The sequence below is a fragment of the Elaeis guineensis genome, chromosome 4 (genome assembly GCF_000442705.2).
Source record: "Elaeis guineensis isolate ETL-2024a chromosome 4, EG11, whole genome shotgun sequence".
NCBI classification, from domain to species: domain Eukaryota; kingdom Viridiplantae; phylum Streptophyta; class Magnoliopsida; order Arecales; family Arecaceae; genus Elaeis; species Elaeis guineensis.
The window spans coordinates 19,129,732-19,141,316 of NC_025996.2; positions in this window are offsets into that span (position 1 = coordinate 19,129,732).

Genomic DNA, 11,585 nt, shown 5'->3' on the forward strand with positions numbered 1-11,585 from the left:
ACTTGATGATATAGGAATGGGATCTACTCCTAGTTCTTAAGTAAGATCACATAAAGAGACTTTATTAGTATGCTAGATTGCACCTGTTGGGTATAAAATATCCACAGCCGAAGTCCTCAGCGGAATCGACTACATGACAACTCCGCCCGGACTCCCACGGGAGCCGGACTCCGCCAACAACTACAACCGCGAGCAGACTTCGTCCGGACTCCTACGGGAGCCGGACTCCGCCAACAACTACAACCGCGAGCAGACTTCGTCCAGACTCCTACGGGAGCCGGACTCCGCCAACCACTACAACCGCAAGAAGACTCCGCCTGGACTCCTACGGGAGCCGGGCTCCGTCCTCAACGTCAACTGCCGGTAAGCTGTCCGGACTCCTACGGGAGCCGACCTTCGCCTTTAACTTTGATTGCAGGAAGACTCCGCCCGGACTCCTACGGGAGCGGAAGACTCCGCCCGGACTCCTACGGGAGCCGGCCTCGTCCTCGATTCCAACGGTTGCAGGAAGACTCCGCCCGGACTCCTACGGGAGTCGGCCTCATCCTCGACTCCAACGGCTGCAGACAGACTCCGCCCGGACTCCTACGGGAGTCGGCCTCGTCCTCGACTCCAACGGCTGCAGACAGACTCCGACCGGACTCCTACGGGAGCCGGCCTCGTCCTCGACTCCAACGGCTGCAGACAGACTTCGTCCGGACTCCTACGGGAGCCGGACTCCACCGACAACTCCGACCTCAAGTTGACTCCGCCCGGACTCCTACGGGAGCCGGGCTCCGTCCTCAACATCAACTACTGGTAAGCCCCGTCCGGACTCCTACGGGAGCCGGACTTGACTTTTAACTTTGACTGCAGGAAGACTCCGCTCAGACTCCCACGGGAGCCGGGCTCCACCTACTACCCCAACCGCAAGGAGGACTCCGCCCGGACCCCTACGTGGGGTCAGACTCCGACCACGGCCGAACTTCAGCCGGCAGATCTGCACTCCCAGGCCGTAATCACGGCCACGATTCTGCTACACTTCCTGCGGCAGATTCCGCGCAGCTCCACCACTCCCTGACAGGCCGCAGTGACGATCGCAGCACTGCTCCACTCCCTACGACGAATCCCACGCGGCTCCATTACTACCTGACAGGCCACGATAAACGGCCGCGATCCTGCTCCACCTCCTGCAATGGATACCGCGCGATTCTCCCATCCGCTGGCAAATCACGACAACAAACGCCGCCCCACTTCAGGCGGCAGACTCCACGTGGCATGCCCCAGTGATAGCCACGGATCCATTCCACTACTCTTCGCAGCAAACTCCACCTGACCCTGGGCAGCCCACTGCCAGACGGTTACAAACGTCGCCATCAATCCGCTACCTCCTCCGCCTATAAAAAGGGGGACCCAGATACGTTATTCTATAAGCTCATTTCTTATCTCAAAACTCTGCTGAATTCTCCGTTCGAGCGCTCCATTCTTGTTGAGGCAGAGAACTGACTTGAGCGTCGGAGGGTCTTGCCGGAGCAACCCCACCTCCGGTTTAGACTTCCCTTGCAGGTCCCGGCGGCGACCGCGACTTTCCGACTCCAGCTTCTCCGACGCAAGTGGATTTTTGCACCAACAGGATTGGCGCTAGAAGGAGGGCTTCGAACCTTCGCAGTACCCTTGTTCTTAAAGGAGCGTTCAACGGAGCCGCCTCCGATCATCTCCTCCGACACCCACTCCTTATTTTCCCCCGCTGGATCCACACTCGATGCCTCCACGCAAGGCGTCCACGCGACGGTCCACGGCCTCCGCGGCCAGGTCTCAGGCTCCAGCCTCCCCTCCTATTTCTCAACCTCCTCCTCCTCCTCCAGCGGCGGCGGTCGGCGCGGAGCAGTTTGACTTGCTGGCACAGCAGGTCAGAGGCCTCGTCGAGGCTGTGCAAGCAATGCAGCAGCAACAGCCGCAGGCGTCAGCGCACCCGGAAAGGGCATCTCCGGAATGCCAGAACCCGGCGGCGGGGCGGGCCACCTGGGCCAGCCGCCCCGTCCTTCCTGGGAAAACAAACCCGAGGGTAGAGAGCCCTCAATCGGACCACGACTCCACCCCTGGAAGATTCCTGCCTCCGTTCTGCCAGAGGACCCTCGAGACTCGAAGTCGAGAGGATTTCCTGGACCGGAGGCTCCAGGAGATGAACCGACGGATTGAAGAACTCCGCCATGCGTCCCCCACTTATGGTGAGGACATTTGTACTGACCCTCCCTTTTCTCAAACGATTATGCAGGAACCGATCCCGCCAAACTTCAAGCTTCCCTAGTTCGAAAGCTACGACGGGACTTCAGACCCGGTTGATCATCTGGAGGCCTTTCGGACGATGATGCTGCTTCACGATGCTCCTGATGCCATATTATGCCGGGCTTTCCCATCTACTTTGAAGGGAGCAGCGAGGAACTGGTATTCGGCTTTGAAACCGGGTACCATCTTCTCCTTCGATCAAATGAGCCACCAATTTGTGGCCCATTTTGTCAGCAGCCGGTGCCCTCGGAAGGGTTCGGAGTCCCTCATCAACATCAAGCAGAGGGAAGGGGAGTCCATACGGGCCTACATCAACCGCTTCAACATCGCGGCGCTGGAGGTCCGGAACTTGGACCAATCAGTTGCCATGGCCGCCCTGAAAGGCGGCCTTCAGAAGAATGATCTTTTATTCTTCCTGGAGAAGAAGTATCCCAGGGATTTTGCCGATTTGCTGGCCCGGGCTGAGGGATACGCCCGAGCGGAAGAAGCCTTCAAAATGAAGGATGAAGAGACAGCAAGGGAGCGGCAAGCGGGAGATTCGAGTAAGCCCGCAGTGGAGAAAAGGCCAAAGGAAGTCCGGCCGCGTTCTCGATCCCCTCCTGGGCATAAGCGCGCCCATACTCCACCCCGGGCATGCAGGCAGAGAAGCCCGGACCGCGGGGTTCGGCGGGGTTCCCCACCGGGGAGATTCTGCAACTACGCCCCCCTCAACGCCTCGAAGGCCCAGGTATTAATGGAGGTCAGGGAGCAGCTCCCTAGGCCGGAGAGGATGCGCACACACCCCGGGAAGCGCAACCCCAACAAGTTCTGCCTCTACCACCGCGACCACGGCCACGACACGGAGGAATGCATCCAGCTCCAGGACGAGATCGAGGAGCTCATTCGGCGAGGTCGACTTGACAGATTCATCCACCGCAGGCCTGAGGGTAGGGGAGACCGGCCAAGAACCCTTCCACAGCCTGAACCGCCGAGAAGGGAGGAGCAACCCGGGAACCGGCCTCCCATTGGGACCATCGACTCCATCACCGGAGGGCCTCAAGGAGGGGCGGGCCACCCGCGACCAAGGAGCTCGGAAAATCTGTAAATGTATCACTTACGATTTCTCCTTGAATCTAATTTTCTTTCTACTTAACGTACTGGCATGGATTTATTATGACTGGATACGACCCCACTGAACGCTTAAAACATAGCCATGTCAGGAACAGGAGGAGAACCTCGTCCTGACATGAGCAAAGTCAAAGGCCCGGTTCTTTTAGACCGGATGGGGGGAGAGGCCTTACAACGCCCTAATGTGCCCCCACAGCCATGTCAGGAACAGGAGGAGAACCTCGTCCTGACATGAGCAAAGTCAAAGGCCCGGTTCTTTTAGACCGGATGGGGGGAGAGGCCTTACAACACCCTAATGTGCCCCCACAGCCATGTCAGGAACAGGAGGAGAACCTCGTCCTGACATGAGCAAAGTCGAAGGCCCTATTCTTTTAGACCGGATGGGGGGAGAGGCCTTACAACGCCCTAATGTGCCCCCACAGCCATGTCAGGAACAGGAGGAGAACCTCATCCTGACACGAGCAAAGTCGAAGGCCCGGTTCTTTTAGACCGGATGGGGGGAGAGGTCTTACAACGCCCTAATGTGCCCCCACAGTCATGTCAGGAATAGGAGACGAACCTCGTCCTGACATGAGCAAAGTCAAAGGCCCGGTTCTTTTAGACCGGATGGAGGGAGAGGCCTTACAGCGCCCTAACGCACCCCCACAGCCAAGCCGGAAATGGGAGGAGAACCTCACACTGGCTCAAACAAAAAGGAAGACTTCACCCGGACTCCTACGGGAGCCGGGTTTCGCCCACAAGGAAGACTTCACCCGGACTCCTACGGGAGCCGGGTTCCGTCCACAAGGAAGACTTCACCCGGACTCCTACGGGAGCCGGATTCCGTCCACAAGGAAGACTTCACCCGGACTCCTACGGGAGCCGAATTTCACCCACAAGGAAGACTTCACCCGAACTCCTACGGGAGCCGGATTCCGCCCACAAGGAAGACTTCACCCGGACTCCTACGGGAGCTGGGTTCCGCCCACAAGGAAGACTTCACCCGGACTCCTACGGGAGCCGGGTTTCGTCCACAAGGAAGACTTCATCCGGACTCCTACGGGAGCAGGGTTTCGCCCACAAGGAAGACTTCACCCGGACCCCTACGGGAGCCGGGTTCCGTCCACGACGCCAAGGAAGACTTTCGGCACCGATTAGGAAGACAACGACATCTCCGAAATAATGTGGGACCCAGACAACCAAGCTCGGGCTTGCGGTCACGCACGACGAGAAAGACGAGCTAACGCATCGACGACCGGGCGCCTCCTGACGACGTCTACATCAGACAAGTCAAACGACAAGAAAGGTTCAGCAGACGGTAATATTAGTGCAACGCGCAGACGAGGTAACACAAAACGCTCTTTTTATTCCATTTCTGATATACACACTACAAAGCCAGGAAGGCCAAGGAAAGAAGGGTAAAACGACAAAAAGAAAGTAACTACATGACAAGACAGAAAGATAAAAAGAGCTCTAAGAAGGCCCTGCTCCCTCCGACCTAGAGTTATCTATTCCGTTCCTCAACCAGGACTGCCTCAGATTCTCAATCTCCTCTTCTAGCTCTTCCCTCTTCCGCAGCGCGTCCTGGAGCACCCGACGGAGTTGCTGGCTCTCAGCCTCCACCTCTCGATGCCTCTTCTTCAAAACTTCGGACTCCGCCTCCGCGTCCACAACGGCCCGCCGCTCGAGTGCCAGTTGGATCTTCACTTGCTGCAGCTCGGCTGTCTTTTCCCCGAGAGAGACAGAAATCCCCTCCACGGTGCCTCTTAGGGCTTGGAGCTCTTCAAAATCTTGGGGGAAAGTAAGCTGTGCCCTGCTAGCCAGCTGTCTCTGGAGACGGATGACTTCGTCGGCTGCCGTCCTGAATCTCCCTTTGTATTCTTCCACTTGCCTGCGCCAGCTAGCCCGTTGTACGTCGTGGCTCACCTCGACATCCTGAAGCTGCTGCTGAAGGTCGGAAACCTTCTGCGACCATCTCTGGTCATCGTCGACCCGGGCCAAGAGTCAGGATGAATTTTCTTTCAGCTGGCCGATCTTCCCCTTCGCAGCTGACAATTCCACCTTGAGGGCGCTGATCCTGGCGGCCTGGGTCCAAATCCGATCGTTGAAGCTTTTCTTGCATTCCTCGAGCTCCTTTACGAAGTTCGCCTTCCTCCGGCTATACTCCATGATCCCCTTCACATGGAGACTTCGAAAGTGGGCGGCTTCAGAGTGACCTTCTCTCGATTTGCGGAGCTCGACTTCCGTCTTCTTTAACTTCTTCGTCAGGTGAAGGGCCTCCTTTTTCAACCGCTGGATCGTCGATTTCAGCGGGACCCCCAAGGGCAGGGGGAGTGCTTCTGCAGGACACTGCCATCGGAAGGTAAAGGCGTCAAGGAACGATTCATTGCAGGAAGAAAAGCAGAGGGAAGGAGGGAGGAGGAAAGAAAAGCCGTCCGCAACGAGAAACTCAACTTTATTGATTGAATGATTTTTTAAAGACAAATAGAAAGGAAAAATTACGATGAAATAAAGGTACAAGATCGGAGGTCTCAGACCTCAGGGGCGGGGGGTGGAGAACTCGGTGCGGGGGCTGCGACGGCAATGGCGGCTGACGAGGGGCCGGCCTCATCCTCAGACTCCTCGCCTAGGAAGCTGAGGTCGAGCTCTGGGAATTTTCTGGCCACCTTCTCTTGGCAGAGCTCGAACCCCTTAATGAACGCTTCCTGGCCGAACTGGATATTCAGGTCCCTCATCTCCGCAGAAACCTTGAATTCCTCCACCGCAAGGGCTCTGGCCTCCGAGACCAGGACCGGAGTTTGCTCGACCAAGTGGGCGACCTCGGCCTCCGCCTTTCTCATCGATTCCTCCAAGATCTGCCTCTCCTCCTCCCGGGCTTTCTTCTCCCTTTTCAGGGCCTCCTGGAGGGTGGCTACTTCGGTCGTCTTTGCTTGGAGGTGAGCAACCTCCGTCCGACAGCGTTCCTCCACCTGAAGGATGTCCCTCCTCGTGCGGCTCATCGCCTCGATATAGGCGAGGAGCTGGTGCCCAATCTGCAAAGACAGCTAGGGAATCAGTACAAAGGCCGAATAGCTATGTAAATGAAGAGTCGCTCACCTCAAGGAAGGACCTCAAAGAATCCCAAGCCCACTGCTCAGGATCGACGCGGTCGATCCTCTCCACGACGTCAGGCAAAATGCAGCCGTCGATCAGCCGCCTGATCAAGTCCCTATCATTGAAGGGATTCTCTGACCCCTCCTCGGAGCAGAGGGACTCGTCCGCAGCATTTCGGCGGCTACACGCCCTGCGGGCCACCGATTTCCTTCTTTTCCCCACGGCGGGCACCTCCGTGGGACGGACCCCCGGGGCAGGGGCCCCAATCGGCGGACTCCTCGAGGAGGCCCGGGGAGCTGTTGGCTCAGCATCCGAGGGAATGTCGATGGCTGGAGCCGCTTGGACGGGTGCCGCTGAGCTCGTCTCCTCCACCCTGGCCCTCTTCACCGATCCGGAGGTCGTAGCGCCCTTTCTCTTATGGACCCTCATGCCCCTGGCGAGCCTCCGCACTGCTTCGACGTCCATTCCTAAAAAAAAAAAAAAAAAAAAAGAAAGAGAACAAAAGAAGAGAAGAAAAGAAGAGAGAGAAAAGGAAAGAAGAAAAAGGAGCAAGCCAATCAGTCAAAAAAAAAGAAAAGAAAAGAAAAGAAGAGAAGAGAGAAAGAAAGAAACAGAGGGGAAAGAGAAAGAGAGGGAAGAGGAGGTAAAAAGAAGAAGAGAAGGGAAGTATGAAAAGAGAAGATAAGGTAAAAGATGAATACTCGCTGGATCCTGGAGACTCAGATCGATGTTGAAAAGAAACTGCTCCCTCAGAAGATTGAGAAGGGAAGGAGCGGAATAGGCTAGAAGCTTCTGGGCGGCCTGGAGGTCGTCCTCCCCCAGGCTGGGAGCCCGACGGACAGAATCTCTCTGAGAGCCCCAAGGGGGCAGACCCAGTCTCAGGGTCGGGCAGTGGACGAAGAAGAATTTTTTCTTCCAATTGTGGATCGAAGAAGGGGCGCCTTTCAGCAACCCCTTCTTGCCGAACTGGGGGGAGAAGTACCACCAGTCCTTCGCCGAAGGATGGCGTTTGAAGGTATAGAAGTGCCTAAACAAGGAGAGAGACGGCTGGACCTCGACTACATGGCAGAGGGAGAGAAATCCTATCAAGAACCTAAAAGAATTCGGGGCCACGGAAGCCAAGGAGATATCTAGGAAGTGGAAGAGGGCAACGACGAAGGAAGGAAGCGGAAGCCGGAGTCCGGCACGGAATGCTTCCTGGTACAAACAGAAGCGACCGGGTGAGGGAGTGCTGGCCCGGTCAGAAGGGCCCGACAGTTCTAAGTCGTACTCCGGAGAAACTCCATACTGAACCCTTATCAGAAGGAGTTCCTCCGAGGTCAAGGAACACGGAATGGCACCCGGTGCGAAAATCGGGCGGGGCCCAGCCCCAGATGCAGGTTCGTCTACAGAGACGGGGACCTGGGGGTTTGAGGCAGAAGAGCTCTCAGAACTGTCGGGAGCAGAAGAGCCAGAGGACATTTCGAGTGGTTTCGAAAGGAGGCTCTAAAGGGCCCTAAGAAGACGGACAGAAGGGGGAACAAGAGATCACAGACTAACTCGGAGGAATGCAAGAAAAATAATGACAGAAAAGAAGTCCCTAGGTGATGAGAAGAAGGTTGGCGGTGCTTGAACTAACCTATTTCACTCTGAGGGACCTGAGGGACGAAAGCAGGAGACGCCTACGGCTCGAGAAGACGCTCACTGAAACAGGGCTCTCGAAGAGAAGGCAGACGCTGGTGAGAACTCAGGAACGGAGTGGGACACCTAAAGGTGGGAGGACGGGTTTAAATAGACCCTGGGATCCGACGCCATAATGATCGCGAATCCCCCCAGGCCGGTCCGCATCCGACACGTGTCCCACTCCCCCTGGCAGGCGGCTAAAAGCGGCTGGTGGTTGGCAGGATTATAATTGCATCGTACCTAGGCCAATGTACCTACGGGAATTTCGAAACGTCCCCTCGTACCACTCCAATTCGAAAAGACTCCGGCACGCGCACATTTAATGCCGAAATATCTGGGGGCGGCAGTGCGCAGGATTCGAAGGGACGGCTTCGGCTGTGCCCATCTCTCTCTCTCTACTTCCTTCGTTTGAAATTCAAACTCGGAAGTGGAGGGACTGGTGTTGGGTATAAAATACCCACAGCCGAAGTCCTCAGCGGAATCGACTATATGACAACTCCGCCCGGACTCCCACGGGAGTCGGACTCCGCCAACAACTACAACCGCGAGCAGACTTCGTCCGGACTCCTACGGGAGCCGGACTCCGCCAACAACTACAACCGCGAGCAGACTTCGTCCGGACTCCTACGGGAGTCGGACTCCGCCAATAACTACAACCACGAGCAGACTTCGTCCGGACTCCTACGGGAGTCGGACTCCGCCAACAACTACAACCGCGAGCAGACTTCGTGCAGACTCCTACGGGAGCCGGACTCCGCCAACCATTACAACCGCAAGAAGACTCCGCCCGGACTCCTACGGGAGCCGGGCTCCGTCCTCAACGTCAACTGCCGGTAAGCTGTCCGGACTCCTACGGGAGCCGACCTTCGCCTTTAACTTTGATTGCAGGAAGACTCCACCCGGACTCCTACGGGAGCCGACCACGTCCTCGACTCCAACGGTTGCAGGAAGACTCCGCCCGGACTCCTACGGGAGTCGGCCTCGTCCTCGACTCCAACAGCTGCAGACAGACTCCGCCCGGACTCCTACGGGAGTCGGCCTCGTCCTCGACTCCAACGGCTGCAGACAGACTCCGCCCGGACTCCTACGGGAGCCGGCCTCGTCCTCGACTCCAACAGCTGCAGACAGACTTCGTCCGGACTCCTACGGGAGCCGGACTCCGCCGACAACTCCGACCTCAAGTTGACTCCGCCCGGACTCCTACGGGAGCCGGGCTCCGTCCTCAACATCAACTGCTGGTAAGCCCCATCCGGACTCCTACGGGAGCCGGACTTGGCTTTTAACTTTGACTGCAGGAAGACTCCGCTCAGACTCCCACGGGAGCCGGGCTCCACCTACTACCCCAACCGCAAGGAGGACTCCGCCCGAACCCCTATGTGGGGTCAGACTCCGACCATGGCCGAACTTCAGCCGGCAGATCTGCACTCCCAGGCTGTAATCACGGCCACGATTCTGCTACACTTCCTGCGGCGGATTTCGCGCAGCTCCACCACTCCCTGACAGGCCGCAGTAACGATCGCAGCACTGCTCCACTCCCTACGACGAATCCCACGCGGCTCCATTACTACCTGACAGGCCACGATAAACGGCCGCGATCCTGCTCCACCTCCTGCAACGGATACCGCGCGATTCTCCCATCCGCTGGCAAATCACGACAACAAACGCCGCCCCACTTCAGGCGGCAGACTCCACGTGGCACGCCCCAGTGATAGTCACGGGTCCATTCCACTACTCTTCGCAGCAAACTCCACCTGACCCTGGACAGCCCACTGCCAGACGGTTACAAATGTCGCCATCAATCCGCTACCTCCTCTGCCTATAAAAAGGGGGACCCAGATACGTTATTCTATAAGCTCATTTCTTATCTCAAAACTCTGCTGAATTCTCCGTTCGAGCGCTCCATTCTTGTTGAGGTAGAGAACTGACTTGAGCGTCGGAAGGTCTTGCCGGAGCAACCCCACCTCCGATTTAGACTTCCCTTGCAGGTCCCGACGGCGACCGCGACTTCTCCGACTCCAGCTTCTCCGGTGCAAGTGGATTTTTGCACCAACAGCACCTTCATGAAAAAAATCACTAGTTAGTTGGCCAAAAGACATGCAAAAATTTACTATCATCTATGTTGCGGTCAATCCCCTGTTGCGTCTGTCATCGATGAAGAGCACCTGCAAAATGAAAATTCATACTGACCGAAATTATATCCGGTGGGGATCCTTCGATACTTAAATCAATGGAGAGTGGTGAACAGTAGATGGAGAATATTTAAAACAGTAGAATCTCAGTCCAAAATTATCTTACCAATGTTATTCATTTACCTCCTTTTTATAGGTGATTCAGATTTAAGCATCGAGCACGTGATCTCGCATCTTATAGCACTAAATTATCGAGCTATAATCATGAAGTTAATGGACTGTTTATACTTACTAATGATTGTGACACGTATTTGATAACCATTTATAACGATTAGATATGTAGGTTCGGCACATTCCGACATCATGTGATCATAGAAAGATAAGCGGACTATATGTCGGTAGTCGTGAATATCCGAATGAATATCGATCGGTAACTCTGATATATCGATGGTCATCAATCGAATATTAACTGAGCTGTCATGATTATCTGTTGATGGCTGAGAATAGCCGACTGTCGGTCAGTCAACTGATTGTGAGTCAGCATACTGTATTTATGAAGTCAATCTATAGTCAGAATCAGAGATCGGTTGAATTATCCCAACAGTTACCCCCCACTCTCAAGTTCAAGGTAGTCTAACGTGCATGCTGTCACGTGGTCTATCACATTGGACGTAAGAAGTTGTCATATGCTGTCTCGAGCTCTGATTCGACTGCTAATATTAATGATTTTTTGACATATGAGAGATCTCTAGCTATTTTATTGTTTCGATAACTATGAGATCATCATTGGGTTGTCGTTTCAGGAAGATAATTCAGCACTTAAAAAATCCAAATGATTTGATTCTGACTAATAGGTCTTAGCCACATGTCTAAATACTATTGGCTTTGTATCGTTCACGCGGATAACAGTGAAGTGGCATGATCTGAAAGCAGGTACGTCGAACCATCCGACCAACGGTCGGTTTTGATGTCGTCATATGTCGATATTTGAAGAGATCCTGATTTAACTGATTTCATTCAGATTGTTGAGGAAACCTATATATATATATTTGCTTTCATCCAGATTTTACTTTTGTATTTATCGTCTCTCTGCAACAGAAGATTCTGCTGCCCCAATACTAGGAGCTTTTCGAGTTGTCTTTCGCACCATCACTACATTAGCGAGCTAATCAAGATAATTAGCTTTTCTGATGAAGCCAACTGCGAAGAGCTTATCAACTTCTTCATCGATGACTTTCTATCTTTCTGAAGCAAAAGATCTTTTCTTTTATCTCACCGATCTAACTTTTAGATCAATATTTAGTCGATGGATTATTATCTCTAGAGGAATGCCTGTCATATTAGTAACCA